Genomic DNA, 17,038 nt, shown 5'->3' with positions numbered 1-17,038 from the left:
ATAAAATGCACACTGAAGTGGATTATATGACAGTGTGGAGTCAAGATAATCCAGTTCAAAGCAGATAATATAAGATTATAAATGGGTTATATAGCTGTGTGGAAGGGCCTTGAGTCTACACTGCCATATAATCCAGTCAAAATCTGATAATCTATTTTATAGGCAGTGTGGAAGAGGCCTAAGTGAGGCCTAACTCTGCCTGTCCCCTGGGCTGAGTGGGTTGCTAGAAGACCAAGTGGGCGGAGCTTAGCCTTCTAACTGGCAGCAATTGGATAAAAACAATTATTACTCTCCCTCTAATTAGGACTTTATTTTTCTTTTCTTTTTGTTGTATGAACGTAGATGCATGGATGAGGGTTTGTGCTGCCAAGTTTAGTGTTTCTGGGATGTGTGATTTTGTTGTTTTGTCCTAGGCCGAAATTTCATTACCCTTTTATATATATAGAAAGGTGTCTCTCCACACAGTGGTGGCTACATTTCCACTAACTGGTGGCAGTTATCTTTTATTATTTGGGACATCTATTTGTTATTAATTGGGTCTTCTAGGTTATCCTCCTTCACATAGGGCTATAGAATCCTAAGGTTGGAGGGGACCCCAAGGGCCATCCAGTCCAGCCCTCTTCTGCCAGGCGGGACAATGCAGTCAAAACGCTGTCTGAAGTGCTAATCATTATTCCTAATTATAATTGTGAGTATTATAGTGACTTATTGACCAAGCCTTGGACTTGGTTTGTTCCTTGGAAGGTGCAGATCTAGTCTGCCTCTTATCAGATTTGCCCCCGTCTCCCTGCTGTCAGTTTCCTGATGCAAGGAGGATGTTACGCAACAACAGCCTTTCCTGTCTTCCCCACCCTTTGCTGATCAAATCCTGGAAGGGGAAACACCTTTTCCTTTCGTTTGAAGCCCTCCGCGCTTTGTTGTTCTGTCATGGACCCTTTCTGATATACAACGAACCTGTCGCGGGGTTTTCTTGGTGAGATTTGTTCCAAAGCAGTTTGTCGTTGGATGGCCCTCTGTCGGGAGGGCTCGGATTGTGTCATTCCTGCCTGGCAGAAAAGGATCGGATTGGATGGCCCTACATTGTAGAATGAATGCAGCTTGACTGTAGCTACCACGGCTCAAACCTATCAGATCCTGGGGTTCATACGAGGGTTGAATGAAAAGTAATGCCTCCACCTTCATTACTTAGGTTTGGATGGGAACATTATAATAAATCAAGTGCAGAAATAATCCTTAGAATGTGTCCTTTAACTACAGTAGAGTCTCACTTATCCAAGCCTCGCTTATCCAAGCTTCTGGATAATCCAAGCCATTTTTGTAGTCAATGTTTTCAATATATCGTGATATTTTGGTGCTAAATTCGTAAATACAGTAATTACAACATAACATTACTGCATATTGAACTGCTTTTTCTGTCAAATTTGTTGTAAAACATGATGTTCATCCCTCCTTATTATCCAAGATATTCGCTTATCCAAGCTTCTGCCAGCCCATTTAGCTTGGATAAGTGAGACTCTACTGTACCATAGAATCATAGAATAGTAGAGTTGGAAGAGACCTCATGGGCCATCCAGTCCAACCCCATTCTGCCAAGAAGCAGGAAATCGCATTCAAAGCACCCCCAACAGATGGCCATCCAGCCTCTGCTTAAAAGCCTCCAAGGAAGGAGCCTCCACCACAGCCCGGGGGAGAGAGTTCCACTGTCGAACAGCCCTCACAGTGAGGAAGTTCTTCCTGATGTTCAGGTGGAATCTCTTTTCCTGTAGTTTGAAGCCATTGTTCCCTTGTGTCCAAGTCTCCAGGGCAGCAGAAAACAAGCCTGCTCCCTCCTCCATATGACTTCCCTTCACGTATTTGTACATGGCTATCATGTCTCCTCTCAGCCTTCTCTTCTGCAGGCTAAACATGCCCAGCTCTTTAAGCCGCTCCTCATAGGGCTTGTTCTCCAGACACTTAATCATTTTTGTCGCCCTCCTCTGGACGCTTTCCAGCTTGTCAACATCTCCCTTCAACTGTGGTGCCCAGAATTGGACGGAGTATTCCAGGTGTGGTCTGACCAAGGCAGAATAGAAAGAGGGGGAGCAGGACTTCCCTGGATCTAGACACTATTCCCCTATTGATGCAGGCCAGAATCCCGTTGGCTTTTTTAGCTGCTGCATCACATTGTTGGCTCATGTTTAACTTGTTGTCCACGAGGACTCCAAGGTCTTTTTCGCACACACTGCTGTCAAGCCAGGCGTCCCCCATTCTGTATCTTTGATTTCCATTTTTTCTGCCGAAATGAAGTATCTTGCATTTGTCCCTGTTGAACTTCATTTTGTTAGTTTCAGCCCATCTCTCTAGTCTGTCAAGATCGTTTTGAATTCTGCTCCTGTCTTCTGGAGTGTTAGCTATCCCTCCCAGTTTTGTGTCGTCTGCAAACTTGATGATCGTGCCTTCTAACCCTTCATCTAAGTCGTTAATAAAGATGTTGAACAGAACTGGGCCCAGGACGGAGCCCTGCGGCACTCCACTTGTCACTTCTTTCCATGATGAAGACAACGCATTGGTGAGAATCACCCTTTGGGTTCGTTCGCTTACCACTATTCACTTTTCCACATCATCACAAGACAATTGGATACATATCTGCCAACGATGAACAAGTTTTATGAAACTGTCACGGAAGAAGTCGACACTCGGTTTCCGCAACTGGCATCTCACAGGACCCATCATGCACAGATCGTGTGATAGCCAAGCAAAGCAATAATGTGACCCACATATTCTTGTGAAATACTGATTATGCTTGAAATTTCTCTCTGAGTGATAGGACAATCGTCCTGAATCAATCTGTCAACCTTTTGCTTGTTAAACTCGGTGGTTGCTGTCACAGGACATCCAACTCCTTGTCACGCAAGTCAGATGTTCCCACCTCAACATCTTTAAACTTACTCGCTCAACGACGCACAGCATTCACATCAACACCATCACCATAAACAGCTTGCATTCTCGGATGAATCTCCTTTGGGGTGACACCTTCTGCTGTCAAGAATTCAGTGACTGCACGTTGCTTAAGTCGCATTGATCGACCGTCTGCACGGGGTTTCATACTTCACACGTTAACAACACAATCGTTCAATGCTAAGGCTCTCCTGTCTGCACAGGGTTCCATACTTCACACTTTAACAACACAATCGTTCAATGCTAAGGCTCTCCTGTCTGCGCAGGGTTCCATACTTTGCCCTTTAACAACACAACTGTTCAATACTAAGGCTTCTCGCCAAATGGAACTGAAGAGAAGAGTCTCCTGAACAAGCCAGGACCTGCCACAGACCAGGACTGCCATCTGTTGAGTTACGAAGGTGGAGGCATTACATTCAACCCTTGTAGTTCTCTCCAATTTTGTTTCTGGAGATCCAGACTAGTTTTGTGCATCCCAAGGTATCTTTCTGTTGGCACCTGGTATGATCGATCGGAGACTTTAATATTGAATCTGGTATCGAATGGGAACAGAATTCGGCATGGTGTGATCAGTCTGAAGGCAACAAGCCAGAAATAAACTTTAGTTGTCCCATAGAGGAATGTTACCCAAAAATAAATAAATAGAAAGGCTTGGATTTTGTACCGATTTGCGCTTGCTTTGCTCCGGCATTTTTCGACAGGGAAACACAAGAAGAAGCTCTGCTTCTTGGCTCTTCTCCCTCATCTGGAGAAACTGGAACGCCTGCCCACACCTTCCTTTGGAAGCTTGGCAGGCAAATCCCTAACATGTGCTGAAAATGTCGCTATTCTCTCTCTCTCTCTCTCTCTCTCTCTCTCTCTCTCTCTCTCTCTCTATATATATATATATATATATATATATATATATATATATATTAATACAGGGCAGGAGACAGTGCCAAGTTTCTTCCAAAGCGCTTGCAAAGGAATGTACAAACTCTCCCCGCAGCCTTTGGCCTGCTTCTTTGAAAGGACTTCTTTTGTACATAATGATGCTCTGCCGTAACAACGACAACACCGTCATCAAAGCAACGTGATCTTGCATTTGCCTTTAACTATATACAAACACTTATTACATGGGATATTTCCCTCCTTGCTTCATTCTATTATTACATATTATTTATTTGCGACATTTATATCCCGCCCATCTCACCCCAAAAGGGACTCAGGCAGCTTACAAGTTATATATACTTACAATATATTATATTACTAGCTGTGCCCGGCCACGCGTTGCTGTGGTGAAGTATGGTGGTATGGGAAATAAATTATTGAGGTATTGGTGGTAGTTAAGGTAAAGGGTAAAGGTTTTCCCCTGACGGAGCTTAGCCTTCTAACTGGCAGCAATTGGATAAAAACAATGGATTTTATATCACAAAATCACAAGTTGAACACTTCCCAAGAGTTTAGGACTGTGTGATGTATTTTCGGATGATGCGCGTAGATCCCAGTCGGGTGGCCTTTTGCAGATGGCAGATCATAATTTTGTCAATGTGTATTGTTTCCAAATGCCGGGTGAGATCTTTTGGAACGGCCCCCAGTGTGCCAATCACCACCGGGACCACCTGTACTGGTTTCTGCCAGAGTCTTTGAAGTTCGATCTTGAGGTCCTGATAGCGGCTGAGTTTTTCCTCTTGTTTTTCATCAATCCGACTGTCACTTGGGATGGCGACATCAATAATCCAAACCTTTTTCTTTTCCACAACTGTGATGCCTGGTGTGTTGTGTTCCAGAACTTTGTCAGTCTGGATTCGGAAGTCCCACAGTATCTTTGTGTGTTCATTTTTCATTACCTTTGCAGGTTTGTGATCCCACCAGTTCTTTACTGCTGGGAGGTGGTACTTGAGGCATAAGTTCCAATGAATCATTTGGGCCACATAGTTGTGCCTCTGTTTGTAGTCTGTGCGATTTTCTTACAGCAGCTGAGGATATGATCCATGGTTTCGTCAGCTTCCTTGCACAGTCTGCATTTTGGGTCATCAGCTGATTTTTCGATCTTGGCCTGAATGGCCTTTGTCCTGATGTCTTGCTCCTGGGCTGCAAGGATCAGGCCTTCTGTCTCCTTCTTCAGGGTCCCATTCGTGAGCCAGAGCCAGGTCTTCTCCTTATCAGCTTTTCCTTCAATTTTGTCAAGGAACTTTCCATGCAATGTTTTGTTGTGCCAGCCATCAGCTCTAGTTTGTAGTGCAGTTTTCTTGTACTGGTTTTTTGTCTGCAAGGGTGCAGTGAATGATGAATGGTCATGAGTTTTCTTGTTTTTCTGTCCAAATTGTCCAGTTCTACCCGTGTCCAGTTTATGATGCCATTATTATTATTGTTGTTGTTGTTGTTACTGGTATCACCTTGGGTACCCGGCGTTGCCTAGGCTATTTGAAAAAGTCAATATTTTAATTGTACAAAATGCATAAAGGTTGTAGATTAACTACAACTGACATCATGCCAGGCTAACCCCTAGAAATTCCATCAATACTTTAAAAGTTTGTTATGTTGGGCAGGGTTTGCTCTATGTACAATCGAATCCATAAAAGTCAATGTGGCGGGATGACTATTGTATTTTCATCGATCAATAATGTACTCCTTTCTCAAGACTTGGGCGAGGGGGAAACAAGATATATTATCATTTGTATTTTTATTATTAATATTAATAATTTCGAGACATCGCAGCCACTGCAGAGAGCAATACAATACCCATCTGTCAACCGACACAGTGCTGCCAAAGTCCCAACGCAAGCCCACACACGCCCTGATAATGGAAGGGCATTGTGCCAGCAGCTAAATAAATGAATCATTCTCTGACTTGGGCATCGTTTGGTAAAAGGAGGCCTCGTTGCTGCGTCTCTTTAATGCCAGCCTCCTTGACGAAACCATATGGCATTCAAGCCAACGCAAAGTGCTACAGATCTTCCATTTAGTCCCCAATTATCCACAATTAAAAGGAATCACAACGGCAACCAATGCTTTTGACATACGCACAGATTTCTGCGAGCTGGTTTCAACACCATGGCTCAGTCTCGGATCAAAACAAGACTTGGTCACAAGAGCACATTCCAGAAAAGTTGAGAAAGTGAAGGACCAAGAGGGTCACTGCAGGCATCCAGTCGGGCGACACAGCTGGGCTACAAAGGTGCCGACCACACAAGCCCGAACATTGGGCAACCAGGTAGAGGCGGTTCGACCGGCTTAGCAGAGGAAATGAAGGGACACAGCCCATTGCAACCTGAGCAAATCTGGCCCGGTGAGACATCTGGAGGAAAGGCGCCCGAGGTGTCTCCAAAAGCTCCCACCATTTTGTTATTTATTTATTTGCGACATTTATATTCTGCCCTTCTCAGGGCAGCTTACAAGCTATATGTACATACAATATATTATATTATTAGCATAGCACAATATAAGCACTATCCATTACTATTTTGTACTGTACCATTATATTGCAATATTATTGGTAATATTGCATCTTCTATATATAAAAAGGGTAATGAAATTTCGGCCTAGGACAAAACAACAAAATCACACATCCCAGAAACACTAAACTTGGCAGTACAACCCCTCATCCATGCCTCTACGTTCATACAACAAAAAGAAAAGAAAAATAAAGTCCTAATTAGAGGGAGAGTAATAATTGTTTTTATCCAATTGCTACCAGTTAGAAGGCTAAGCTCCGTCCACTTGGTCTCCTAGCAACCCACTCACCCCAGGGGACAGGCAGAGTTAGGCCTTTTCCACACTGCCTATAAAATATAGATTATCAGATTTGAACTGGATTATATGGCAGTGTAGACTCAAGGTCCTTCCACACAGCTATATAACCCATTTATAATCTTGTATTATCTGCTTTGAACTGGATTATCTTGGGTCCACACTACCATATCATCCACTTCAGTGTGGATTTTATACAGCTGTGTAGAAGGGGCCTCATATAATCAAGTTCTAAGCAGATCATATAAGGTTATAAATATAATATGAAATAATTACTGTGGTAGAATAATACAGAACAATATAATCTCTAAAACCAGGATGGTAAATAAAGAGCAACACTCTGAAAGCAGGGAAATTGGGAATTCCAGAAAGGAAACAATCAGGGCCAGCTAACACCTCCCAGCAAAGGATTCCCCCAGGCAGGAAGCAGCCAGGCTCTGAAGCTGCAAGGCCATTACATGCTAATCAAGGTGCCTAATTGCAGCATTCAAACCTGCCACACCAAGACTATTAATTGCTACTCAAACTGGCCGACCAAGGATTCCGCAGGGGAGAAAGCGGCCAGGCTTTGAGGCTGCAAGGCTATTCACTACTATTCAACCTGGCCAACAAAGGATTCCCATACGCCACAGCTAAGCATGGCTGGGCACAGCTAGTGTAATATATAATCTACAATTATAATAGTGTATTATTATTATTATTATACTAGCTGTGCTTGGCCATTCGTTGCTGGGAAATAAAGTATTGAGGAATTGGTGGTAGTTAGTGTATGTTATTTCCTAAAGATTGTGAATATATATTGGCATTCTGGGTTATATAGCTGTGTGGAAGGGCCTTGAATCTACACTGCCATATAATCCAGTTCAAATCAGATAATCATTTGCATACTTTCACAGGAAGGCTTGTGAGCCGAAGCCCAGCCAATGCAGAGGGTGGACTTTATTCTAACTGTTCCGAGTGCAAAGGCCTTCCTGGGGCTTGGAGAAAGGAAATTGAGACCACTTCCAATGTCCTGAGCAAGCCACCGATGTTTTTCGTTGTGCTGAGGTGTTCAAATCCCTCTCCACGTACTATGTATGCGATGGGACCGCTTCTGTCCATTACCGTCCCCCTTCCCCAACTTCCTCCATTCGCCCCCAGCTTAAGGCCTGGGCCAAGTGTGTCAAGGGGGAACTCCGTCCCTCCCTCCCACTCATTCTGCATTCCTGGCCGAACTTCGCTTTGAGTGCAGAGCTCAAAAAGGCAGATGCAGGGAAAACTCTTGTATGGCTTCCTTGCTTTTTGCTGAACTGCCTTAGCATCAGTGACTCTTAGAGTCCATTCTGTCCGTTTTGTCATGCAGGAAACACATAATCAGAGTCCTCCCGACAGATGGACGTCCAAGCTTTACCTTTTTTTGAGGAAAAACAAGAAGTTGTTATTTACTTGTTCTTAAACAGTAAAGATGTGTAGTGGTTTCTATAAAAGATTAGGCTTAACTCTTACAAAGAATCTATATATATAAAAGGGTAATGAAATTTCGGCCTAGGACAAAACAACAAAACTACACATCCCAGAAACACTAAACTTGGCAGCATAACCCCTCATCCATGCCTCTATGTTCATACAACAAAAAGAAAAGAAAAATAAAGTCCTAATTAGAGGGAGATGAATAATTGTTTTTATTCAATTGCTGCCAGTTAGAAGGCTAAGCTCCGCCCACTTGGTCTCCTAGCAACCCACTCAGCCCAAGGAACAGTCAGAGTTAGGCCTCACTTAGGCCCCTTCCACACTGCCTATAAAATACAGATTATCTGATTTTAACTGGATTATATGGCAGTGTAAACTCAAGGCCCTTCCACACAGCTATATAACCCATTTATAATGGACTTAATGTCAGGGGAAAACCTTTACCCTTTACCTTAACTACCACCAATTCCTCAATACTTTATTTCCCATACCACCATACTACACCACAGCAACACGTGGCCGGGCACAGCTAGTGATTTATAAACTTGAATTCTGTGGAGATGTGTGTTTTCATACAGGAGTATAGTTCAGGTCTATAAAACCCTTTTCTCCTGTTACTTGACACCAGCACGCTAAACTATGGAGTCTCAATATTGTTCTTAGCCCTTCTTCCATGAAGGCTCTTAACTATATTCCTCAAAGAGGTGTCTCTCTAATAACAGTTTCCAAAACTATCTCTCCTTTTTTTTATACTATATTTTATATATACGTCCAAGCTTTACTTAAAAGCCTCTAGAGAAGTAGACTCTACCGCACACACATTCCACTATGAAACAGCTCTGACCCTCTGCAAGTTCTTTCGAATGTTTCAGTGGCATCTCTTTTCGATGAGATTTGAATCCGTTGCTCTTTTGTGTCCTTGTCTTTGGGACCGGAGAAAACAAGCCTGCCCCCTCCTCAATGTGGCATCCTCTGAGGATGCCTGCCATAGATGTGGGCGAAACGTCAGGAGTGTTGTGGTTCAGTCTCATGATGAAGGGGGATTTGGGTTTATGCAGGCTGACCAAGGAAATGTTGAAGGCTCTGAATTGTCAGAGAGGCCGCAGGCTAGCAGGGATGCTGAAGTTTGTGATAATTTATTTATGTACAGTATTTATATTCCGCCCTTCTCACCCCGAAGGGGACTCAGGGCGGATCACATTATATACATATAGGGCAAACATTCAATGCCCATATACACATAGAACCGAGACAGAAACAGAAGCAGAGGCAATTTAACCTTCTTGTGAGGGGATGTTCGATTCTGGCCACGGGGGAAGCAGCTACTTCATAATCCACTGTGATGGCACTTCCTCATTCCTACATCGTAAACTAGTTAAATTTGCCTCCCCATGTTATAAATGGTACCTTATTTCCTACTTGATAGATGCAACTATCTTTCGGGTTGCTAGGTCAGCAACGAACAGGGGCTATTTTTTATTTTTTAATTGACGGGTGCTCACCCCACCACAGGCTGGCCTCGAACTCATGACCTCATGGTCAGAGTGATTTATTGCAGCAGGCTGCTCACCAGCCTGCGCCACAGCCCGGGTGATAAGGGTGACCTTTCACAGGATTCAGAACATCAAGAGTTCATTGTCTCAGAAAAGCTGAATAGCTGGTAAATGTGTGGGAACTCAAGGACAAAGTAATGCTTTCTTCGCCTGTAAGCATGGTTAAATAGGGAGAAACGGAAAGATTTCAGACGAAGCAATGTTGATTTAGGAAGCTAAGTTCCTGCCTTGTCTATGCTCATGGAATATAATTCTTTTGTTCATGCTTACATCCTATGTTTTGGATTGCATTTTGGAGTTCATGCTGCCTTGTTTTCAGGACTGATTTGCTATATTAGAAACTTTGAACTATATACTACAGATTGCCTTTGCATTTGGATTACTGCTTTGTTTACTGCTATTTATTCAGATTTTGCTATCTTTTATCAATAAACTGTAAAAACCAAGTCTGCTGTGGTGGAGTGTGTGTTAAGAGCAAGGTGAACCAGCGCTGAGGTGCAACATGAGAGAAGCGCACTGCACACACATCTATGGCCCCTACTTTAGTGTTTTGGCTTTGAAACGCACTCCTTTATAGCTGGAAAGAGGACCAGCTTACACTTCTAGTTCTGTTTCCTGTCAACAAGAGACGGTCTCTGAAAAACGATGGGTTTGCAGTTTGATGGGATGCAGGGAAAGGAAGCTGCCGCTGAAAAGGGGGATGTGCACATTTTTTAATAACAAAAATGCGAAAAACACGAATTGCAAAGGAAGAGGAGGCTGGGAATAAAGACAGAATACAAGCAAAAGCTTCCACGGGGTAGCAAAGTTCACCGGTGGTGGAATGGATGACAAGAAAGAGTTAAATATTGAAGCAACCTGTGTCCTCCACATTGTATATATGGGAGGAAACTACCGTATATACTTGAGTATAAGCCGATACTACTACTACTCAATACTACTATTAATAATAATAATAATAATAATAATAACAACAACAACATCATACAATCCTAAGGTTTAGAGTGACCCCTAAGGATCATCCAGCTCAACTTTCTTCTGCCATGCAGGAGGACACAATCCAAGCACTCCTGACAGATGGCCATCCAGCCTCTACATAATGATGATGATGATGATGATGATGATGATGATGATGATGATGATGATAAGAATAATAGAAGCATAGGATCCAACAGTTTGGAGAGACCCCTAAGCGCCATCCAGCCCAACCCTTTCTACTATGCAGCAGGACACAATCCAAGCATTCACAACACATGGACAACGTATAAATACTATAGAATACTACACAGGGACATAGACCCCCTCTACCCTCACGACTTTCACACTACACAAACAACCAAATGCATACTAAACATAAAGACAACCATACAACAGACATTCAATACCACCACTACCTCAACAATTTCTCACCAACACCACCAGATAACCCCACAGCAACGCGTGACTGGGTATAGATAGTATATATATATATATATATATATATATATATATATATATATATGTATACACATAAATATAATGTGCATAATTCCCATGGAGTAAACAACAAAACCACTGGATCAAATCACACCAAATTTGGCCACAAAATACATTAGTCATCCAATCAATCTGCAATCGGCAGCGTGTCAGCAAAAATGGCTAGGCGTGTCAGTGCTGACACGCGTGTCATAGGTTGGCCATCACTGCTCTAGGGCATGCATCGATATTTAATCTTGCATGTTTTGGTGCCCAGTTTTAAACTGACAGGTGTGTTTCACCTGTCCTATTCTCTCCTATCCTCAAAGCACCAAATCCTGCCGAATCTTGGAGGTGAAGCAGAGACAGCCCTGGTTGGTAATTGGATGGGAGAACGCCAACGATGACCAATAGCTCTATGTCAGAAGGAGGAACTGGAAAAACAGCTCTGAGTCGTCCTTGCTTAAGTCAACCCATTAAAATTCATGGCGCCGCCGAAAAACATCAGGTGACATGAAGGCACTCAATGTGGTCTGATCTTGGAGGCCAAGCAGAGTCAGCCCTGGTTGATGTTTGGATGGGAGAACGCCCATGACGGCCAATAGCTCTATGTCAGTAGGAGGAACTGGAAAAACACCTCTGAGTCGTCCTTGCTTAAGGAAACCCATTGAAATTCATGGTGTTGGCGTCAGCTGACGAGTGGATTGAAGGCTGTGTTGTAATCTTCCGTCTGTGTCTGTTAATATACCGTATATACTCGAGTATAAGCTGACCCGAATATAAGCCGAGGCACCTAATTTTACCATAAAAAAACTGGGAAAACATTGACTCCAGTATAAGCCAAGGGTGGTAAATTTCAGAAATAAAAATAGATCCCAATAAAATTACATTAATTGAGGCATCAGTAGGTTAAATGTTTTTGAATATTTACCATATTTCAAAGAAAAGCAATAAACTAGCTCTATAAGTGGAAAAGTAGGGGCAACAAAAACAATATGGTACCAACAATAACCTAATAATAATAATAATAATAATAATAATAATAATAATAATAATAATAATAATGGGGGGCTTAGCCATTCCGAGGATGCTGAGGGCTGTGCTGGCGGTAGTGTAACTACCGGCAGGTCCAACCAAGCCAGAGAGGCCTCAGCGGAGGAATGCAACCAAGTGCACCTAACCCATTAGCATATGGAGAAGCAAACCCAAACGAAGTCTATACTGGCTCGGTCGTCGCCCTGGATAAAAAGGACCGCGGTGGATGCTGCTGATTCTGGACATCCATCGACAAGTGGGCTACGGAATCATCAAAACCCAAATGAACAGTCACAGAAGCGGCAGAAATATACAATGCCAGAAAACCGCACAGTCATGAAATGCTATTACAACTCTGAACCTAAAAAGCGCGGCTACCAAAAAAGGATGCATCAGCTATGGAAACAAGAGTACCCTGACTCACAGATAACAGAACCCCGACTGGCTGACCAACAAAGATTCATAATCAGAAACAAAGTGTTCAGTAAAGTTGAACTCGAAGAAATCCAGAAAATCTGCAAAGCAAATTACCATCAGACCACAGCACAGACAGCAGCAGAGACTCCAGCAACACTTGGAATGGTGGAACAGATTGAACCAGAAGAAAGTGTGGCGCTTTTGCAAGAATTTCATGAACCAGCACTTGAAACACCTGTCGAACCACCAGGAACCTTGACAGCAAGACAACAAGAGCTCAAGGATAAGATCATGGCTCATGCTGCAGCAAATGCAATAAGACAGCGGCTCCCAACTCTAAAAACAGTGCCCAAGAGAAACCTGGCGCCTCTCATGAAAGATGTGAATGCAGCACTCTCCACTGTCCAAATAACATCAATTGAACAAACAAACCAGTATGCCTACAGTGCAGCAGTGATAGTAACAGAAGAGCTTGGGCTCCTACAACCAAGGCAGCCCCAAAGAAAATCGACTGGAAAACCAAAGTGGAAGGTCAGGCTAGAGTTGAAAATCAAGAAACTTAGATCAGATGCAAGTAACCTGAAAAATATGAAAGAGAAGAAATTGAAGAATGACAAAATCAAGCAATACCTGATCAGAAAGTACTGGCTGAACACCAGAAAAATTGAAGAAGCTTTGGAAATTGTGAAAGAACAAATTACAGCAACAGCCAGAAAAATTGAAAGATATGAAGCCAGAATCATCCAGTACAGACAAAATCAACTGTTTCAATCAGACCAAAGACGGTTCTACCGGAGCCTGAACCAAACAACAGACACAGTAACCATAAAGCCAGAGAAAACTGCAACAACGAAGTTCTGGAAAGAGCTTTGGGAAAATAATAAGAACTACAACAAAAACGCTGGGTGGATAAAGGAGTTTGAAAGAAAATTCTCACAGAACAAAATGGAACAGATGGAAATAACAACTGAAATGATCAGCAAACGAGTGCAAAAAGTCAAGAACTGGACATCGCCTGGTAGTGATCAACTTCATGGATTTTGGCTCAAACATCTGATTAGTTTACATGGAAAAATGGCCCAACAATTCAATGAGATGCTGCAGAAAGGAAGTATCAGTGAATGGCTAACAACTGGAAGAACATACCTGAAACATAAGGATCCAGCAAAAGGAGCAGCACCAGGAAACTACAGGCCAATAACGTGTCTGCCCACTATGTTTAAACTACTGACTGGCATCATAGCTGACAGAATTCAAGACTATCTTGAAGAAAAAAACATCCTGCCAGATGAACAGAAAGGCAACAAACGGAAAAGCAGGGGCACAAAAGACCAGTTATTGATTGACAAAATGAATCTTCACATGACGTGGATTGACTACAAAAAGGTCTTTGACTCACTCCCACACAGCTGGATCATCAAGTGCCTGGACGCCATTGGGATTAGTTAAAACGTTGGCACCTTTATTGAAAACATGATGGAGCACTGGAAAACTGAACTGTTTGTTGGAAATGAAAGGTATGGACTTGTCAACATCAGAAGAGGAATTTTCCAGGAAGACTCATGGTCCCCTCTGCTTTTCATTATTGCCATGATCCCTCTGTCAACAATCTTACAAAAAACAAATCTCAGCTATCAAACATCTAAGAATTCTCACAAAATTTCACATCTGATGTACATGGATGACCTGAAGCTGTATGGGAAAACGGAAACTGAAATCCAGTCTCTGACTAACACTGTCCGAATCTTTAGCACTGATATCAGCATGGAGTTTGGCTTGGACAAATGTTCGACAGTGGCATTGAAGAAGGGAAAAATCATTGAAAGTGAGGGCATAAATATGCCTAATGGCCAAACAATAAAGTGTCACCAGCCAGAGGCCTATAAATATCTGGGCATATTACAGCTGGACAACATCAAGCATGAACATGTGAAGACTGTGGTCAGCAAAGAATACACACAAAGGGTCAGAAAAATTCTCAAAAGCAAGCTCAATGGAGGCAACACCATCAAGGCCATAAACACCTGGGCCATACCTGTCATAAGATATACTGCTGGCATCATAAACTGGACACAGATGGAACTGGACAATTTGGACAGAAAAACAAGAAAACTCATGACCATTCAACATTCACTGCACCCTCGCAGTGATGTTGACCGGCTGTATCTGCCTAGAAGATCAGGGGGCAGAGGACTCTTACAAGTCAAACAAGCAGTCAAAGAAGAAGAACATGCCCTGGCAGAAGATGTAAAGCAAAGTGAAGAACCTGCTTTGATTGAAGTCAAAAATCAGAAACTCCTCAAAGCACAGCAGACAAAAAACCAGTACAAGAAAGCCACACTACAAACTAGAGCTGACAACTGGCACAACAAAACACTGCATGGAAAGTTCCTTGACAAAATTGAAGGAAAAGCTGATAAGGAGAAGACCTGGCTCTGGCTCACGAATGGGACCCTGAAGAAGGAGACAGAAGGCCTGATCCTTGCAGCCCAGGAGCAAGCCATCAGAACAAATGCAATTAAGGCCAAGATCGAAAAATCAGCTGATGACCCAAAATGCAGACTGTGCAAGGAAACCGATGAAACCATGGATCATAACCTCATCTGCTGTAAGAAAATTGCACAGACAGACTACAAACAGAGGCACAACTATGTGGCCCAAATAATTCATTGGAACTTATGCCTCAAGTCCCACCTCCCAGCAGCAAAGAACTGGTGGGATCAGAAACCTGCAAAAGTATTGGAAAATGAGCACGCAAAGATACTGTGGGACTTCCGAATCCAGACTGACAAAGTTCTGGAACACAACACACCAGACATCACAGTTGTGGAAAAGAAAAAGGTTTGGATCATTGATGTCGCCATCCCAGGTGACAGTCGCATTGACGAAAAACAACAGGAAAAACTCAGCCACTCTCATGACCTCAAGATTGAACTTCAAAGACTCTGGCAGAAACCAGTGCAGGTGGTCCCAGTGGTGATGGGCACATTGGGTGCCGTGCCAAAAGATCTCAGCCAGCATTTGGAAAAAATAGACATTGACAAAATTACGACCTGCCAGCTGCAAAAGGCCACCCTGCTGGGATCTGCGCGCATCATCCAAAAATACATTACACAGTCCTAGACACTTGGGAAGTGTTCGACTTGGGATTTTGTGATATGAAATCCAGCATATCTATCTTGTTTGCTGTGTCATAATATAATAATAATAATAATAATAATAATAATAATAATAATAATAATAATAATAATAATAAAAACTTTGTTTGGATCCCTCCCTATCTCCCCATGGGGACTCAGGCCAGCTTCCAACATAGTAACAGGCAAACATTCAATTCTTATATAAACAATGCAGAGCTAGATATAGATCTATAATTATAGATACTAATTTCACATATGCATTTCACATTTGCAAATCCCCTCTGCGTGTGTGTGTGCATTTCCCCTACAATATTTGCAAGCCATATATACAGTAGAGTCTCACTTATCCAACGTTCTGGATTATCCAATGCATTTTTGTAGTCAATGTTTTCAATACATCATGATATTTTGGTGCTAAATTCGTAAGTAATTACTACATAGCATTACTGCGTATTGAACTACTTTTTCTGTCAAATTTGTTGTAAAACATGATGTTTTGGTCCTTAATTTGTAAAATCATAACCTAATTTGATGTTTAATAGGCTTTTCCTTAATCCCTTCTTATTATCCAACATATTTACTTATCCAACATTCTGCCGGCCCGTTTATGTTGGATAAGTGAGACTCTACTGTATATATATTCATATCTATCTAGACATCTCTATATATATTTGCATGTTCATTTCCCCCCTGTAATATTTGCAAGCCCTATATGTAGGTAGGTAAGAATATATTCATATCTATCCAGACATCTCTCTTTATATAGATAATTATATCTATATAGGATTTGCAGAGACTTGCAAACATATGAGGGTAAATTCATATATAAAAATAATGTATATGTATGGCTACAGATACATAGGTACATGGATCTATATGTATAAAGGATTTGCAAAGACCTGCAAACATATGAGGGGAAAATTCATATATAAAATTATTATATATAGATAGATACAAATGTAAAAGTACTGTATATACTCGAGTATAAGCCTAGTTTTTCGGCCCTTTTTTAAGACTGAAAAAGCCCCCCTTGGCTTATACTCGGGTGAGGGTCCTGGTTGGCTTATATTTGGGTCAGCTTATACTCGAATATATGGTACATTTATTATTTTTCTCTATTGTTGTTTCTACTATTACATTTATTTCACTCTATTTTATTATTAATAATACATTTATTATTTCACTCTGATATTATTATTATTATTATTGCATTTCTTATTTTATTCTATTTATTATTACATGTATTATTTTCCTGTATTTATTATTATTATTATTACATGTATTATTTTACTCTATTACTATTAAAAGGATACATAAGCA

The 17,038-nt window shown here is 41.9% G+C and overlaps 1 protein-coding gene across 3 annotated transcripts in view; it reads left to right on the top strand.

Moving 5' to 3' along the window:
* sh3gl1 (SH3 domain containing GRB2 like 1, endophilin A2) overlaps positions 1-17,038 on the top strand; it is a 58,831-nt gene that overhangs the window by 13,892 nt on the left and 27,901 nt on the right. The window lies entirely within an intron of this gene.

This window comes from Anolis carolinensis, unplaced genomic scaffold (genome assembly GCF_035594765.1).
Source record: "Anolis carolinensis isolate JA03-04 unplaced genomic scaffold, rAnoCar3.1.pri scaffold_7, whole genome shotgun sequence".
Classification (NCBI taxonomy): Eukaryota; Metazoa; Chordata; class Lepidosauria; order Squamata; family Dactyloidae; genus Anolis; species Anolis carolinensis.
The sequence above is the reverse complement of the archived record's forward strand: the minus strand, read 5'-3'. Positions and strand labels throughout refer to the sequence as shown.